Source organism: Protomyctophum bolini, assembly GCF_963924005.1.
Source record: "Protomyctophum bolini genome assembly, chromosome: 21".
NCBI lineage: Eukaryota > Metazoa > Chordata > Actinopteri > Myctophiformes > Myctophidae > Protomyctophum > Protomyctophum bolini.
The window spans coordinates 15,762,212-15,776,967 of NC_137882.1; the positions used below are offsets into that span (position 1 = coordinate 15,762,212).

A 14,756-nucleotide genomic window follows, 5' to 3' on the forward strand; every position below is an offset into this window, starting at 1 on the left:
GTCCGATCCAGATACTGATCTTTTAATATTTCCAAAATTATTATATGTCAAAACCCACATCAAAATTGGGTGGGGAGGAAGGGGAGAATGTTTAGGCCTGTCACAAAGATGCAGAATGATGTTATACTATATATCTGATTGACATTTATACCACTTAAATGGTGTAAAAGATCAGTTTCTCCAGATAAATTGCCGATCACAGATAGGGTAAATGCCGATTACCGATCAGAGTGAATATCGGCCGATATGGCCGTTCACCGATCGCTGGCCGATTATCGGAGCATCTCTAGTTTTCAATCGTTTTAATGTCAAAGAACACTAAAATGAATATGCATTTGTCTACATACCCCCCATCAAAAATACTTTGTACCAGAGACCTCTGTATTTGCATTTAAATGTTTCGAAAAATTGTCAAAATGTTTAGATTTTTTTCCCCCAATATTTGTTTGAAAGTAGCAGATCTAAAACAAGAGGCATTTCCAAATAGCCAATGCATATACTGTAAGTTTAAAGTGCTCATGTGGCCTGTAATAGTCGCTTCTTTTGGGCTTGTTTTCATAGACCTGATTCGCTTAATTCTCTCGCTGAATATGGCAACACTGCAGCACAGCACATCAAGACAATAATAGTCTCAAAAGGTGCACCACAGACACGGTTCCAAAATGAAACCATAATTGTAGACATGCGTCACTTTGTACCATAGCAACCACACTGACATTCAACAGTTGGGATCGAACACCATTTGTAAATGTACACGGACTACACTCCATTGAATAAACACAACATATTTAAGGGCTAATATATGCCTGCACGATCACTGCAAAAAATAATAATGTTTTTTCTTTTTTACTGAGTGAGTAAAGGCTTAAATATAGATTGAGTGATTCAGAGAATAACAGAAAGAAAGAGTCCACAGCTCCACACAAAATCCTCAAATGCTCTGTATGTTAACTGTGCAAAGCAGCAAACATGTTTTTCGACCACAGCTGGTCTTCCATCATCATGATAAATAAACGAAAAGTAGTAAAGCAACATTTCTTACGAGCAGCGGAGCTGTGCGCCAGTCAGTCAGGAGCAGGGAGACCCGGCCTGGCAGGTGACCCCGGGTCACAATCCTCCAGTGAAGGTCAGCCTGTGAATGAGGACACAGCCACATTAACTCCACCTAGATACAGTATGGTGATATACTGTAGTATGGCAGGAGAGAGGAAACCACAGTACTGTACGAGCCTTGTGGCTCTGAGGATTTACAGCGAGACACACAATGGTCGCTCTGCCAGGTCAACCGTAACAACACCTGGAATAATAGATGTATCAAGGACTCTCTGACCTCTAATAACACTTTTAGGGTATGGTTATTTTACCGATGGCACTGTGTGTGAACACTTATGTTTTCTTTCGCACTGCACTGGTTGAAATGGACAGTTTATTAATTGATTGCCATTGCACCGAATGTAATTTTGGGGTGGAATACGGTGAGGAGACTGTAACCTTGTGTTGTTTTTCTGCATAGATTAGTGCAGGATCATAGGTCTATACTTCTATTGTGTACTGCTTTTTATGGTTTTTCTTGCCTTTGTACCGTTGTATAGAACTGTACTTTATTTATTCTGTACCTGTAACTCCAACTCTGGGTGACTGAAATGTCCCCTCCATCTCACTGTATAGGCCTGGAGACTGGGGCTTTAGTTAAGACACAAATCCAACCCCCTCTCATCTAGAAACCCCTATTATTTCAAGAAATGGGCCAAAGTAAGCCTTCCCGAATCATGTGGGAGCCGTTCTGTAGTGTGAGGCAGCTTGATGTACAGCCCCTGGACCATGGCACGTATTGTCAAGCAGTGACTTTCCCCCAATCGAACCCTTGATGCGGAGTGCCAAGCAGGGAGGCACTGGGCCTCATCTTTTAGTCTTTTTGGTATGACCTGGACTGGGGTTTAAACCCCAACCTCCCAATCTCAGGGAAGAGAGTCTAACAACAAGGCCACTGTGGGCTTAGTTCAAGAAGAACACTTCAGGAGGTACAATTACTCACTTATTATTTTATACATTTTTGACGGGCGCTAGCTAGTTTGTTTTGTCACCATTTGTTTTACATCACCAGTACATCACCTAATCATAGCAACATGAGTTAGACTTTAATATATTAGCGCCTCACTTCACACGCCGGGTGTGATTTTATATTTTCATAGTCACTGCTGACGTGCTGACAGTGAATTACGCCTCCATACCATATCTACAGTAAATAGCAAAGACCAAGGTTCAATGGTGTTATGTTCAGCTCACCATCATACATACACACATTCAGTATACTCCCCAAAAGAAAATGACAAATAAAATATTAAATAAAAGAAAAGGCTTCAATGTTTTACATTTCTTTCAATCATTGACAGTCACTGAGGTGTCGCCAATTACAAACCAGGCCACATTGTACGGTATGGTGGGCAGACTGGGCACTGACTTGTTTTACAAATTTGTTTGCCGTTGGCACCATTATGAAAAATGTGTGTACCCTCGAGACAACCTCTCTGCCGAATTTGCCAATCAAAATGTCATATTATTTGCCCTATTTTTTTTATATAAATATAAATTAACACTGCAATACCACAGGCTGAATAACAATCTGAAGCCTGAACATTAGAGTCCGCTACCATAACTATCAATTGGAGAACAAAATTAACAATATCCGATGTAGGCTAGGCCTAATAATCACTGGTAGGTATTTATTTAGACTCTACTTGTCATTCTTTAAGTCACCATTTGAACGTGTATTAGTTCTGAGATTTGAGAGTCTAGAAGATCTCTTGTGTTCTCTCACCGATATTGTCTACAGTAAAAATGACAACTCCTACAGTACAAGCAGTGATTTAGCTATTGTACTTGGGCTTTATTGGCGACATGAAATGCTGCATTGGTCGTTCATCATCAGCAGAACAAATGCATGCGTCTGAAAGGACAGTAATAGGATACATTGTCTCTGTTGGGTGTAAACCTCATTTCAAAAGCATCAAAAGTAACAGATGTTCTAGCTCATAAATAATGTGTCGCTTCGCCCCGCATTTCGAACTTGTGGATCTGCTACTTGGTTTTTTCCTACATTTTTATCCCACGATTTAACCAAATTTTTCCACCCAGTGTAAATTATCTAATGTAATTCTGGGCTCTACACTCCCTCTGCCAACCTGGGGAGAGAAACAGACTGACCTCATACTTTTCTTTTCACCTGATTGGGGGGGGGGGGGGGGGGGGGGGGCGTTTCCCTGGTTGGACGTAGCACGTGGAAGGAACACGTTATTCCAATCATTTATCATCATTTAAAAATCAAGATTATAATTTTTTCTAAATTAAAAAATTAACAGTGTAACAGTTGCAGAAAGGCTGGGAAAGCAGGAACATGGTTGACTCAATTAGCTTCATGCTTCTCATCATTATAGAAACCTGGGCTAGTTGCAGGACTTTTGATAGTGGAACAAACACAGTCACACACATAAAAACACTCCACTTCCTATTGTGCAACACTTCCTCTGATTCAGCGTGAACTTCGGCTTTTCTACCCACTCCCTGCTTCCCTGTGCATGGTTAGTGGTTACAACATTGCCTGTTTTGACTGTCCAACTTTCTCCAACAAAAGATTCAGGATATAGATATCCAGCAAACATCAGCAAACAAAGCATGATTTCAATTGAAAGAGGGGGGGGGGATAAGTTTATGCGTTATTTAATTACTCTTCAACATTGACGCTCAAAAACTGTCCACAAGAAGAAGAAATATAAAAATTGGACCTTGGACATTTGATTGAAATCAGGAGAGGCGGTAACAACCCCCAAACAGTGTGCAAGGCCAACATAAAGAATATACTCTCTCGTTTCAGGAAGTTCCGTGGCACTTTCTTTCAGTGCAGGCTCAACAGAGTGAGACCATTAACGCCGAGGAGGTCCTTCTCAATTTGCCAGCCTGCATACAAATGTGCTGCTATAATGGGCTCGGCTGGTGATGCTTAACGGGTGAATGTGATCAGACTTCGAACCCTGAATTGCTTTGAACCCATAGCAGCAGGATCAGTGAACACTGAACAGAAAAACTCCCAACAATACATGACTTGGCGAGAGAAAGAGTGCTTAAATATCAAGAGAAATTTTTCATTTTATTTTACCAGAAGCAGTTACCAATCATTCTCATATAGGGTACGAATATCCATGGATTAAAGCGAAACAAAATCTCACATTTTCATTCCCAATGTGTGATTTGTGAAACAGTGTGAAAGGAGCCCTCCACACTAGCGCCATTTCCTAAACAATTATCACAATTTATTACACAGCTTGGTTGAATGCTTGATTCTGATTGGTCAATCGCCAAATTCAGCTGTGTATGTAATTTCTGGATAATGACAGAACGATGTCTGATCAAAGGCTCGGAGCACCTGGCTGTAGCCGCTGCACTGCTTGGATTTGATGCTGTAACCAACATGACAGCCATGTAAACAAACGCACAATGTCATTTAACTAAACAATGCTTTCAAGAATGTTTTTGAAAACACTCACTTCCTTGTTTCCGAGGCGACTCGTTGAGGTCTGTGGTCCGTAAGAAAGGAAATACTTTGATTTGTTGTCACTTTTGGGTCAATTTATTAATTTGTGTATTAAGTAGCCGTGTAATAAGCGGCATAATGTATGGCTGGGTGATCATTGTTGATCGATAAATCACCTGATTTATCTATCAACAATGACCACCCAGCCATACATTAGCCCTTACATGTAAAATTATGATGTTTAAGTAATATTGTTCCTGCTGTTCTAATCTACATACTGTCAACCAGACTGTAACCTCCGCTAATACAACTGCAAACAGTGACAGGACTATAATACTGCAAATATGTGTGGAAATCAGAGAATTTCATAATGGATAAATCAAGTTGAGAAAAGAGATGATTGGATTGCGGAGACGAGTGTGAGTTTGTTCCACAGTTTGGGAGCAAGAAGGGAGAACAGCCTGGGGTGTGTGGAACTGTTTGTAAGCCAACATCAGTGTTTTGCCCAGACACTGGGAGCCAATAGAGGGATTGGAGAGGGGGGGGACATACTGTACAAGCTTTGGCTGGTTGAAGACAAAGCGTGCTGCGGCATTCTGAATGACTTGGAGGGACTTAAGAGCACATGTCGGGAGGAGTGAGTTACAGAAGTCAATATCACTGGTGTCTGGATAAGGAGCTAGGCTGATTCCTGGATGAGGAAGGGTCTGTTCTGTTCCTTCAAAAGTTATAGGGCCTGATTCATTAAAAAGAAATACGCCACCGTTACACTGTGGCGGAAACAGATATCGTATTTATCCGTCCGATCAAGCTACGTTGAGATGACGTGTTATTCAGAGAGCGGTGTGTACCACAGGTGCGCTGGCGTATCGCAGGTGTATGTCATACTGAATGCAGTGGGTGCAAAGTGATCGGAAAAGCACCCGACAACCTCATTTGCATTGATCCACGCCCCATATCGCACCATAAAAGGCTTCAAGCATGACTCAGCAGACAGCAGTTTGGTCTGTCAAAAAAAGAAAAAAGGCTTTGCAGCCGCAGACATATGCGGCTTCACAGCCGCGGTCACTGCATGAATATAGCCCGCACTCTATTAATATGTCCACAACGGTGCGTGCTCCGCTGCTGAAGCAATAATTATAATTTATTTAATTAAGTTCGGGACCAAGGCGGGTGCTGCACTCACACCTTTGCAGTCAGAGGTAAAACATAGGCTATCCGATATTTAAAATATCGGATATATGTCAATGCAAAAGTCGTCTTTTGAGAGAGAGAGAGAGAGAGAGAGAGAGAGAGAGAGGGAGGGGGCATGGCTTGCGCGATAAAGAACAGTACAAGCCTATACATTCATAAGTGAATAATTGGGATGCTCTTGTCTGAAGAATTTAAGAAATTATAATCCAGTGAGTTTATCCAGTGAGTTAAACTATTCTGTGTGTGGCATCCATGCATGTGATCAATATCAATACATGATTATAAAGTCTGTCCTTCATATTTGCAAGCACGGGAGCAGCGCGTGTCGGACCATCGCTTTTTCGCAGCAGCGAATGTGGAGCTGTGGAGCGGACCGTTGCCCCGTCGGCTAGAAGTGAGGACGCTGGCGTCGACTGTTCGCCGCTTCACCTCCCAATGTATGAATGAATGAACCATTGTAAAGCGCTTTGAGCACTTGGAAAAGCGCTATAAAAATGCAATTCATTATTAGAATGCTGTCGGAAAAAAGGCCGCCTCCCAGGCTAATGTGGTCTTCTATTTTTTATACAGGGCTATATAGCCCATTCATTTTCCAATGTGAATCGGATCGGCAGCACGCTGCTGTCTGCCCCCCCCCCCCCCCCCCCACCCCACACACACACACACACACACACACACACACGCAAACTTGATTAATCTCATGATGAGATCAATGTAGTAGCCTACAGCATATAGCCTGCACAGCTACAACGTTGCCCATATTATAATTAATTAAGGTGAGCTGGCTTAAAACTGACTGGCCAAATTGCACGCGCTGATGCCATAATGTGGATTTATAGCCCTCGTCGTGACTGCTGTCTGTCTGTCAGACCAGCATGTCTGTGAACCATAGAATGCCATAGATAGACCATATAACAGTCGGGCCGGGCCGTGTTCTGTCCTTGCCGGGCTCACCGCGTCGTTATATTAATTTTCCAATGTAAATTTCACCCAGATTGGACTCGGTTCAGCGGCCGCATGCTGCTGTCCGCCCCACACACACACACACACACACACACACACACACACACCGACAGTCAGAGAACTGACTCACTAAACAACACTAACACACACTAAACAACGTTGGATTCGTACAGTGCAGAATGCAGATAAGTGTAGGCCTATGTTCTTATTATAATTGTGAGTTTGTTTTTTAACATGCAGCGCGAGTCCACGGGAGCCGATCTACAAGCTCACATTGCACTGCCAGTAGCCTAGAGAAGGCTGTCAAGTGAGCAGCGCAATCGCGCATGCTATAGAAATATCCTAATAAATAAATAAAAATGTGTCGCTTGCAGGGGCAGTTTGCCAGTTTCCTTATGGGACTTGCCTCTAGAATGCATGCATATAGGCATACAAGTGCAAGTGCACTCGGCTTTTATATATAATTTTTTAATGTGCTGAACAATGTTATAGGGTCGGGACACATGCCTACATATTTTATCTGCGATTTGGGAACTATTTATTGATTCAGCATGAAGACTAAAGCCTTCTGAATATATCCGTAAATTCGTCCGCCACCTAAAGAGGTCCCGCAGGATTTTACGGAGTTTCCGACCAACCTACGTGAGCGTCAAGTTCACGGCCATTTCCATGAATTCCAAATTAATGTGGGAAATCCACGTAAATGCCTTTCCGCTAGCTTCACGTCATTATATCAGCGTAAACGCGTTGAAGAATCAGGCCCATAGAGTGTAAACCCATAGAATTGACTGAGAGTGAGTGGCCGCTGTAATGTGTGCCTTGAATGAGAGCCAACACCATGGTTCTTGGGGCTGTTGGAAACTAAGCCAGTCGTCTATGGAATTAGTATAGATCCTTTCTGGGACAAATAAAAACAAAGTTAAGATCTGATTCAGATCTGTCTAGACTGTAGACAGATCTGTTTCAATGAAGAGATGGATAAGAGGGACAGTGAGCCAGCGGCACATTTTAATAATGTTACTTACTTGTAAACCAGACTGTCATATATTAGAGAATGCTCCTATCAATCGGCCACCGATCAGTGATCGGCCGATATTCACTCCAAATGACTCGATCGGTAATTTACCTGTGATCGGAAATTTACTGGATTTGGAGAAACCGATCTTTTATACCATTTAAGTGGTATAATAATATATCATTTTGCATCTTTGTGACAGGCCTAAACATTCTTCCCTTCCTCCACACACACACACACACACACACACACACACACACACACACACACACACACACACACACACACACACACACACACAGACTCTCTACAACAGGGTGTCCAAGACACCTAGAGGTTCCTCAGTGTTTACTACAGGGGAGCTGCCAAGTCTTTGTGTGATAGGAACCCTTTTTGAAGAAGAACCTACACTTACATCCATGTCATAACCATGTTTATTGAAATTATAGCTGTCATACATTTACACCGATTGCTCCATCACCTCTCTTATGCTGTGTAATGTGTTGGCATGCTCTGAATGAAGAAATAATACTAATTGCTCCAGCACCTTCCTCTTTCCACTGCTGATCATGTCCAGTGCATGTAAGAATTAAGCAATATCGACAAGTTAGCTGACGCGTGACTGGGTGTTTTAAAAGAAAAAAAGTTTGTTTGACACATGCTGCATAGTCACCATGGGTACCAATGTCGCCATCGCCGACAGCTGTTTGCTTAACGATTTTGACAGCTACGGCGACGGCGTCATAGGCGTGACTAGCGCCTAGCGGAGCCGTCCTGAAAACCATCGTTGCTTAAAGTCCCTAATAATGTAGTGGTAGGCCCCTGCTTCATCTCTCAGGGTCCATGGCCTGAAAAACATTCAGGCTGGTTGGACTGGCTCTGTAATTAGAGATGCTCCGATAATCGGCCAGCGATCGGTGATCGGCCGATATTCACTCTGAGCGGTAATCGGCATTTACCCTATCTTTGATCGGCAATTTACCCTATCTGTGATCAGCAATTTACCCTATCTGGAGAAACTGATCTTTTACACCATTTAAGTGGTATAAATGTCAATCAGATATACTGTATAGTATAACATAATTTTGCATCTTCCTCTCCACACACAGGAACAGTTTTGATGTGGGTTTTGACATATAATATAATAACATTTGACAAGATCAATATCAGGATCGGACCTTTCGTTATCGGCCGATCATGAGAAAAACAATCAGTGATCGGTATTGGTCCCAAAAAACCTGATCAGAGCATCCCTAGCTATCTGTAATGAAAGTGCTTTTGCCGAACTCATGTATGGCTTCATGATCCCAGGTATCTATAAAAAGGAGGCTAGGTATAATTGTCTGACTGCCAAACACCATGTTTCCTAGGGAACGCCCGTTTGTAATGTTACGTAAGATAGTCAGGCAAAATGCCGTCTCATACTGAAGAACGTCTCTTTAAAAACTATTGGTTTCATAGCGGCATATTGACAAGAACCACTCATGTGTCCTTCGGATGATTATTGTGCTCTCCGATTGTGGATATTGGAGAGATAGAGAGAGGAATTTGTGGAGAGTGAGACTGAAGTTTGCTCAGGAATTACAAATAATCTGTTAGGTAAAAACACCCAACTAACGACAGGAGCTCAGAACCCCTAACCAGGGAGTTGTCCAGTGTCCACTACCTTTGATATTATGACATCCTATAACATGGGGGCATAAACGAATAACTGAAGAAAACACAGGCTAACACACTCAGTGATTCTCATACTTTGATTTCAAGGACACCCCAGTCCCCAGGTTATAAGTGACTCTCACTCAGGCCAGTTTACACCAATGAAACTCCTAGCAACAAAAGCGCTGTAGAGACTGTTGCAGTGGTCTGGACTGACCAGTTGCAGACCGGAGCCATTTGGGGATAATAGTTGCATTGGTCTGGACTAGCCTTAAGGGTCCACTTGGAACTCAAGGAAATCTTGAGGGTCCCTGGACCACACTTTGAAAACCACAGGGCTAACTGACGGATAGATCAAAACGGACATTTTCTTTGCTAGTAGTACCGTAACCTGCGGCCTCGGCTAATAAATTGTTTTTGTGTGATACTCGACAATAAGCAGTTTCTATCCTGTGTGAACTGGGCCGTAACAAAACAACACCAATAATAACCCAGGAGGCTTCTTGTACTCTGCAGTACGACACCTTTATTGATTCAGAGGGACACCACACACCACATCATAGCCAGTTTTCCATTACAGTGCAGAAATTGGTTTGGCTGGAGGAAAGATAAAACATAACTACTGACTATCAAACAATCTGTAAGATCAATCGGGCCGACATGAAATAAGAGCAAAAAAAACAATTTGTTTTTAATTTCCTCAGCCGCATTGGAGAGAGGTCAATACGTGGGGAACATGTGTATGCCTGCTGGAGCCTGTGTGTTGACGTGCTGAGAACTGCAGAACATATGTTCACTTCAGTATGCAACACACCAATGAGGTCATCGATACAATCTATGTCGTGTGGGGGGACTGGGGACCTCCTTCAGTGTTCCCATGTTGTCAAGCACATGGATAACAAATCCTTATGCAGAGCAGGCACTTTTCTTCTATGCCCTTCTCCATATGAAAAATTATAACTCCTATTGCAAAGTAAAACTACGGTCGCAATTATAATAATAATTAGAAAAGTGCAAACCTCAGAGTTTCAGTTTAGTCAAATAAAGTCTTCTATGTAAATGTTCTCCTCAGGACAGCTTTATAACACCAGGCTAGATGGGACTGGGAGTGTTGCTGTGGCGTGGGCAGTGAAGGCAGCAGTCGTGTGAAAGCTGAATTCTCGTCACCTGCTGACTCGCCATCTGTAGCAGAATCCCTGCACGGATGGTGTCCACCAACTAACGCGTAGGCGGTCGACATAATGCCTGGATTACTGTCCAATCATACAATAAATATATAAATAAATCATCATCACCATCAGGATACAAATGTAAGCTTCTTTTTTTTTTGCACAGAGGTCATAACACCGTGGCTGATGCATTGCCAGATTCACTGTGAGACAACTATATTTTTAGAGAATAGGATCTCTATATGAAGGCTGGTTGCCTGCCCTAGTGGGTTAGAAAGCCATAGCTAAAAATAAATGGAGATGATTCTGTTCTGTACATGAATGAATGACGGCTTTAGTTCTCTTTTTTTTTTTAAGTGATGCTATTTAGTATTTATATCCTTGTGTTCCTATGCAAAGTATTGTACACATACAGAAACGTGTTGCTGTTTGAAGGCAGACCCACAGGCAAAACATGCTATGGTATTTTATTTTGTTCCCTCTTCTTCTCATGGCTACTACAGAAGGCTGCAACATTCAGAGGGAAGTGAGAACATTGAGAGGGGGATGCTCAATGTTGTCAGTCTAGCCATGTGCACATTCTAAAGCACACACACACACACAATACTGCCTCATACACATCAGAGACGTGCACATTCTAAAGCACACACACACACAATACTGCCTCATACACATCAGAGACGTGCACATTCTAAACACACACACACACACACACACACACACACGGACATCAAAACGCCCCCATCAAAAGCAACACAGCGAGAGCCTCACTCCTTTGCTCACTTCATAGTAGAACTACAGCACTGTATCATTAATATATATATATATATTAAATAAGAAAATAATTTCCATAAATAAAAAACAATGTTTAAAAAGTAGTAAAAAACAGATCTACAAGCTCACAACATGTCACCTCGCTCTGTGTTGTGAGCTTGCAGAGCTGCTATTTTCACTAGTTTGAGCCCCCAGGCAAATGTCTAATTTCAATTATTTTGAGTCATTCATTTAGCTAAAAAGGTATAGGACTAAGGACTATAGATTCAATTGACTATATTCAAACACCAGCCATTTTTCTCTCATGTCATATTTGCAAAATGGCAGTCTGAGTGTCAAGCTGTCAGCGTGTGTGAATATGGTGAATTCAATTCAATCTTCATTTCAGACCCAAGGGAGATCCATATCACAATAAAAACACAAGAAGAAGCCTTCAGCAAATCCTTCCATAAGTCTCTTTGCATTCTGTACAGCAGCGTGTCAGACTCTCAGGTCTGCACAGGGAAGTGCCAAACTCCTACTATCATTTGTATAATGCCCAAAAAAGGCAGGCCTATCCATCTCACCCTACAAGATACAAGAGCCAAGTAATTTATACCATGATAATACACAAGAAAACAAATTAGACAAGAAAGAAACCCATGGCCTTGCAAAATAATGGAAATGTGGAAATCAGATGGTGCAATGGGTGCATGTAATTACGATGATACAGCAGACTAGTGTAGTGTAGCAGGATCAGACCTAGTTTGGAGTGGAACCAGTAGACTTTCTACTGGGTGAATCAAGTGTGTCATTTCAACACGGCAGCAGCTTGTTGTGGACAAGCACAGACATGCAATGGAGAATGAGTAGAGAGAGAGCAATATGCTGTAACCAGGAGCACTGCAACTCCCTCACATTTCTTTGAATCCCCAACAACACACTCCTACTCCTGTATTCCTTGACTGATATAACTTCATGGACTAGCAAAATAAAATGTCACGACTGAAAAATGGTGTACTAATGTGTGATTTGTGAAATAATTGTGAAAGGAGCCACAATTACAATTACAATATGTAAAGTTTTGCTAGTTTGACCACTTCAACTACTGAAATCTAAAAATAACCAGGGGATACACACACACACACACACACACACACACACAGAGTGCCATTTAATTGTGGGTGATTTGGGTTCAGTCAGTCAAAAAATTATCCAAAGTGTTGCAGGCTTGCAGCGGATTTCCAAACAAGCCATTAAGAAATATTTTAGCCAATTGCAACACTTCAGTGGGTGAAAGGGTCGACATTTCTCCATCCATTCTGTAAAGCAACATTGACAGAGACTCCCTGATTAAAGTTACTGACGTTTGCAGGCGTGCCACACTTAGTGATTGATGATGACAGTGTGGAAGTATGTGTAAATATTACAGAGAGAGACATTTCAAAGGATAACCGGCATGGCAGCACTGCGTGGCATGCCGACATTCAGTCAATTAGCAGTCCTAATCAGATAGGCAACCTCTACTGTACATCTCTAGTCTACAAACTCATTCATTCATTTATGCATGCAAACCGTCAGTGTCCTTCATCTCACAGAGCAGCTATTTTAAGACCATGCCTGTGCTGACACATGCCCGTGCTGCGCAGTTATCATCATATTGATAGTTGAATTAAACTGTCGGCAATAAAATAACTACAATATATAGGCTAATAGTAGTTAATAACTTGCACAGTAGGCTTCTACCAACACGCCTCCATGCATGTGCTTTGAAACACTATTAACCCATTCTGACCGGGCACCCATTTTGGTGTTGGCATCATGTTATGCTTTAGCTATTGAAAAATAGCAGATCTACAAGCTCATATCGCGCCACCGAGTGGCGCGATACGAGCTTGTAGGTCTGCTATTTTTGAAAAATTCGAAGAACGACTGACATTTTTAGAATCTGATCTCAGGTCAGAATGGGTTCATCAGACCAGTGTGTGTCCAGTGGAAACCTGGTATGAATCTGATCTCAGGTCAGAATGGGTTAACAGGTGTTGCTCTTGACATCAATAACACGGTGACGGTGTACTTACAAAATAGAAGCTGAGCGTGAGCGCAAAACCCTGGAGTCACATTGTGATGGCAGTGGTGGTAGAACACAACCACAATCGCCCGTGTAATAAAGGAAAACGTACGAGGATGAGAGATAGGCTGAGAGAGACAGAGAGCCACCTACAGTATTTTCTGTTGCTCTGCCTCTCAACACTGGGCGTGATCAAGAGAATAGGCTACACTTTCTTCAACGTCAGTCAAACGCTGTATGACTGGGTAAATACAGTACAGGATATGACAACTGACAAAAGAAATACATATATATTATCCAAATCCAAACAGATCAAAATGTTTAATCATGACAACTGTATTTCAGCTTAGTAGACTCCCTATTCAACTCACCTAATAATGAGCATATGTATCTTAATCAATGTTGAATAGTTATACTAACCTCGTTTGTTCACAGTGCAACAAAATAACTGGGTCAGTGGTACAATATGACCAATAAATCGGCTGAAGAAAAACAGACAATAATGTCCTACTTTCAGATTATAGTGTATAGCTCTGAAGAATAGCCTCAGGGAAAAGGCTTAGTTTTTCCACTGAATTGCAACAGATGTCAGGTCTCACTTGTCAGCTCTGCATAACTTTTATTTCCAGTGTTTCTTCATATGAACATCAATCAGCATGTTTGCACCATATCACTTTAGTGCCACTCTATGACTATTGGCTGCAAGTGCTGGTCAAAAGTTATTGGTATAGGGCAGGCCAATGGTTATATATATATATATATATATATATATATACACTCTGTGTATTGTTGTCGAGTGATTGATTCGACTGAATTGATTGATTCAAGTGAATCAAGATTCTTAAACACTTTTGTATGTGCAGGAATATATATACCGTATATATATAGTGTTTGTGTGTGTGTGTGTGTGTGTGTGTGTGTGTGTGTGTGTCTAAATGTTATTCTTCAACTTGCTACAAACAGGTTTACAAAGCAAGTTGTACAAATATTAGCCATTCATTGTCAAATGATCAATCGTGTTCTAATCATGTATACTTTACATTACTTGTTAAGACCGTTTTCCAAATGTTTTGTTTAACATTTTGGACCAAATAGCCAATTGTACATCAAGGTGCCCACAGACCACTGTCCACTATTCCTTTAGTGCACATTCTTCATGTAACTATTTCTACCATGCACTGACCAGCCTACACTATTTGCTTCCTGGAGAGCTGACTTCCACTTTAACATCTCTTATTTAGATTTAGCTAAACTGTAGCCTTGGATCAAGACGATCTAAGAGGATGACTTTTACTTTCGTTTGATATGCAAATGTCAGAATCTAATCTATCAATATACAGTTTTGATTCAAGGATATACATATAAACTGTAAAGGTGAAACGTAAAGATCTGAAATGAACACATGAT

At 41.6% G+C, this 14,756-nt stretch overlaps 1 protein-coding gene across 3 annotated transcripts in view; it reads right to left on the reverse strand.

The window, feature by feature from the left end:
• fam49bb (family with sequence similarity 49 member Bb) overlaps nt 1-14,756 on the reverse strand; it is a 55,261-nt gene that overhangs the window by 39,835 nt on the left and 670 nt on the right. The window contains exons 1-2 of one of the 3 annotated variants that reach the window (XM_080793455.1): nt 13,360-13,431; nt 1,043-1,132 (exon numbers count right to left, since the gene is read on the reverse strand). The exons of 1 other annotated variant lie outside the window; for it this stretch is intronic. The gene's annotated coding sequence lies outside the window, so the exon portion shown is untranslated. Of the gene's footprint in view, nt 1-1,042; nt 1,133-13,359; nt 13,432-14,756 lie in introns of those variants that run through there. One more of the 3 variants, XM_080793454.1, reaches the window with a different exon arrangement.